Genomic DNA, 5,260 nt, shown 5'->3' on the forward strand with positions numbered 1-5,260 from the left:
TTTCTATAGTGCAATCGCTCACAGATCAACACATTCTAGAGTGCAATCTCTCACAGATCAGCACGACAAATAAATCCTCGTAAGGATAAGATGGACCAATCAACTCATGGAACCATCTTGTGGCCCATCATGGTCACCACTAACACCGTGACCCATCACATTCACCACTAACATTGTGGCCCATCACAGTCACCACTAATTATAAAATGCATGAGCATACTCCAACTCTTTCACAACAATCATTATGTAAATGTAGCTATTAAAAGACTCCCCTTTTAATACTCATTACAAACTAAAAATTTTTCACACTTTTCGCAGAGCATACTTATGACATATATCCTCAATAAAATTCATAACATGTAGCAAAACGTATTACCACTCAAGAATGCATCATCACATTAATCATACATAAATCACACATATAAGGTCCCTGTGTGCAAACTAAAAATTAAAAAGGAACTTTTATCTAAGTTATAGCTTTTTCAATAGTTATCACTACCACGATCAAACACAATGAAAAATCTCGCTCGTGCCGACACCTTCAATCAAATAGTGTTTAATTTAGTCAAATTAATCCCTGAAACTTTAACTACCTTACAAACCCTTTCTTACTCCTAATCCCCTTAGAGTATAATTACTAAAAGAGTTTAAAACGAGTAAGGACTAATAGTATTATTATTCACCATAAACACTTTCAACATATAAAATCATATTTTTAGAAATCGACATCCTTCAATTTTTCAAAGAATTCACTAACAATTTTTTTTGGAAATGCATAAACTAAGAAAAATCATTTTTTTTTAATCACCACAACAACATTAATATATTAGAGTTCTCCCCACCGCTAATTCGGTGTCAACAGTCTCGATTCTATTTCGAGACTCTAGGAACTAACCACATAAACATATAATTTTAAATACTTTTTTCTCTACATTATATACTTAAATGAATTTTGTTTGAAATCATAAGTTACTCTAAAGCTCTTACTTCACAAGTTTGAGCTTAAAATGAATTCACCACTTTGCTTCCGAACACATTAATTTCAAACTCAAACTTTTTACTCATAACCCATCAACTTGGTGACAGTTTGAAATTTTCGCAACTGTCATAACTTAAACAATTTTTTTAAGGTTTCAACTTAAGTTTAAACTCATTTCCTTGAAATCAACTTTTTACATAACTTAAACACATCAAAAAGAAATTAACTTAAACACATCAAAAAGAAATTATCCCTTTTTCTTAGGTTTAGAGTTCGACCTCTTCAAAATAGATGAGGTTTTCTTTGTCTTTTCTATTTTTACAAGTAATATAACAATATCAAAACAATTCCAATTTCACATTTAAATCAAGAATCAAGCAAAAGTCAACAAAACATTTTATTCAACCTAAAAGGTTGTTATGTTTTTGACAGAAACAGACGGGATTTTATACCATTTTAAGGAAGAGGTCTCAACAACGTAACAACAAAATGTAACTTCTTTGTCACGTTTTTTTTTTCTTCTTAAACAAGAAGATGTGACCAGATTTTTATCTAAGTTATATCATTCAACTATTAGATTACAAAAATTTTGAGTTAATAAAATACTATAAACTTCTTTTTTTTTAAACTCAATTAGAGAGTAATTAAAAGAGTAACATTTTAAACTCTAAACATTTTAATTTCAATCGAACTTTTTGCTCAAACTCTTTAACTTAGTTAAAATTTAAACTTTTTCACAACTTAACAACTCTAAATTTTTGTTGTTGTAAAATTTCAACTTCAATTCAAACTCATTTATTTGAAAATGACTCATTACGTAACTCAAACACATCAAAAATCATTTTTTTAACCATTACTAACAACAACAATAACAACAACAAGAATCTTGAAAGAGTTGATCACTAACTCTAACAAAAAGTATTTTTTTTGTTACTTAATTCACAAAATAAATAATTTGGCTAAAGACCTAAGTAATTCTACATAAAATACACTAAAATTGCATAAATTAGAGTTTAGAAAATTCAGGGTCTTACACTCTCCCTCTTGAGTCTTGTTTCCAGAATTGTTGTTGTTGCTCATTGACTCACTCTGTTGCGTTGTGTCACGATCTGTGCTCGGTTGCTGCTCACTAACTCACTATGTTGCGTTGTATCACGATAAGTGCTCAACTGCTCGGCTCGCCTCTGTCTACGAAGATTCCAACCAATTTCCAATTTTCGATATGTGCTCGACTGCTCACTTTGCCTCTGTCGCCTTAGCCGTTCATCAAAAAGTTCGGCTTCCAATTTCAATTTATCTCTCAATTTCGTTCATCATTAGAATTGTTTATTAATTACTTTATTATGTCCTTGTTAACAACTCGATTAATATGTATCTCTTTTTTCTTGTTAAAATTATTAACTGAACAAGAATGTGAATGCATAGATGTTAACGCTGATAGAAAATTAGGTTTACAAACAAGATATTCTTTTGTTCTAAATTCTAATGCATATTTTGTTATAGAGTTTTTTGTTGCATATATAGTGTTTGATTTTTGTTTCCATTTAATTTTTACATTCTAAAAATATGTTTTATGTTTCCTAAATTGGTTGATTTATTGAAGAAGATTTACGTGTTTTCTAAACACTAAAGGCTTGAGTTTTTTGAGTTTGCTTAGAACAAAGAAACATAAATAAGTTATAATTTACTTCATATTATACACATTTTAAAAGACTTGATATATAATAGATGCATTTGTTCTTTCACTGTGTTTTGTATCCTTGATTTTTTTTCTACATCTGTCTATTTTAGAATGCAACTCTTTGTTTTAGAATGTAACCATAATGACAGTTCAAGTGGTTTTATTTGTTGATTTGTTTAATTTTTTTATTTGTATTAGAGAAGTTTGTGAGAATGAAGAAGAGTAAAATAAATTATTCTTTTGTCAAGAGGAAAATTTGTGAGAGTGAAAGAGATGAAGAAATTATAACTTCTACATCTGAAACTATCTATGAGAATCCAAAAGTTTAAGAAAGTGAGAATCATCTTTCCAAGGTTCCTAGAGTTTTTTAAGTTGACTTTGGGAAATGTTTAGAACGTGACCCCGAAAAGCGCTATCAAATTTGGCAATATCCACCAAATCAATTGGATGCAATATGAAGAGCTTATCTAAAATTTGGTCTTTATCAAATAAATTTAGAAGAATATCCTTTATCAGGTGTAACACCCCAAAATTTTCATATATATTATATATGTATCTTTTTAGTAATTGCTATTATTAAATTAATAATTATTCTATGTGTAAATAAATTAAATTAAATTTTATCACACTCTATTCTACCTAAATAAATAATTATAATCTTCATTTTTATTTAATTGTTTTGACGTGACAATTAAATGGGGACTATTTATGATGTCATTATTTCATAAATGGACATTTTTTTATTTGATTAGTTTCGATAATCATGAAATTGATGTGTTAGATATGTTTGTTTTAGTTGATAAAATATTAGTTGAATTATTTAATTAAATTAGAATTTATATAAGTTATATTGTTTGTTAGTTTTATTTGTGACCAAATAAGTATTCATTTTAGGAGATATTATAGAGTTAGTGAAACCAACCTTTATGTATAAGTGTTTTGAAAATATTTTTGGTCCATCCTATAAAAACAAAAATTAGTGACTTGACTCATTCTTTTACTCTCCTTTATGACAAGATTTTATGACAATTCATGGTGTTTTCTTGGCATAATATGCATTAATTCATTTTAAACACCTTTAATTTATTTTTTAAAGGAAGATTATAAATTTAATTATAAGTTTTTTTGTGCAATTAAGAGAGGACACAAAAAGACTATTGTCCTTTTTGTATCTCATGCATTCATCTTTTTAAACTAAAATTATAATTGTCTACAAAAATAATTCTATGAAATTTTTGGTTTCGTAACTATTAGATAAAAAAATTAAAAGGGTGATGTGACAATCTCTAATTTATTTATTTAATTAAAATTAGTGTGTGACACCCTTCAATATTTGGTGAACTCTATTAGTTAATTCAAATTAACTCATACACATAAATTTCAATTGGCTTTGTAACAACCTAATAAAATTAAAGAAATAGTAATTATTGGTAGTATAATGTTGGAATTAAGTGCACTTCAATTTTAGACAAGAAATCAATGGTAATAGTGCAACGTAAATAGCTTATATGTTCATACGTTTCCATTAGGCATCTTGTTGTCACACCTATTTGTCATTCGTACACTCTCAAAATAATTTTCTGAGTCGTAAATTCCAATATCTATCGGTGTTGAACTCATTACTGCCTCGTGAGCTATTTCTCGTGCAAATTTAGAGGTGTTAAGAAAGAAAGCGCCTAAGGTAAGGGCTTTTCCCCATGCAATGTTAGGCTAGATATTAAATTAATAGTTTGTAAGATATTGATATAAAACTTGTTGTCTTAAAAGAAAAATATTGATTTTTAATTGCCTTAAAGAATTTAACTATAATATTTTATTTTTATGAGTAATATGTTTGCTTTGATAAACTTAATTATAAATTTCGATTTTTATTATTATAACATGAGTAATATGTTTGATGTCATATATTTGATGTAAAGTTATTATTTGTGTGTTGTTTATGTGTACTTAATTATAAAGCTATGATTTTTATTATGATCTCATGAGTAATATTTTTTTAGGATGTCTTTAATTTAAAGTTTCGATTTTTGTGCTATTTCATTTCAAAGTTTTGATTTTTAAGAAATCTATATGAGTCTTGGGGGAATTGGTGTAAAGTTTTAATTTTAATTATGATAACATGATTAAGTTGATTTTTGTGATGTGTTTAGCGGCAAACCTTGATTTGTGTTTTAAATAATATTATTTTTGTGGTTGCATAAGTGGCTTGTGATTTGTGTTTTGAATATTCTATCTATGTGGTTGTCTAAGTGGTTTGGTTGGTGGTTTGTATTTTAAATATTTTTATCTTTGTGGTTGCCAAAGTGGTTGGTGATTTGCATTTTAAATGTTGTTATCTTTGTGGTTGCCTAAGTGGCTGGTGATTTGAGTTTTAAATTATATTATCTTTGTGGTTGTCTAAGTGGCTGGTGATTTGTGTGATTTTCTAAGTGAGTGGTGACATGTACCTTTGAGCATGATTATCATTTCATCACATATCATATGCATCTTTGTGGACGCCTGTGTGGCTGATTTAATTCTCCCCATTGGTATGGGTAACTTCTGTGTAGACGCCTGTGTGGCTGGTTATATCCGGATCATATATGTTTAGGAGCATGCAT

At 28.3% G+C, this 5,260-nt stretch overlaps 1 pseudogene; it reads left to right on the forward strand.

The window, feature by feature from the left end:
- Nucleotides 1–5,115: 5,115 nt before the first annotated feature.
- LOC140919744 (uncharacterized) overlaps nucleotides 5,116–5,260 on the forward strand; it is a 2,220-nt pseudogene continuing 2,075 nt past the window's right edge.

Source organism: Cicer arietinum, chromosome 3 (genome assembly GCF_000331145.2).
Source record: "Cicer arietinum cultivar CDC Frontier isolate Library 1 chromosome 3, Cicar.CDCFrontier_v2.0, whole genome shotgun sequence".
NCBI lineage: Eukaryota > Viridiplantae > Streptophyta > Magnoliopsida > Fabales > Fabaceae > Cicer > Cicer arietinum.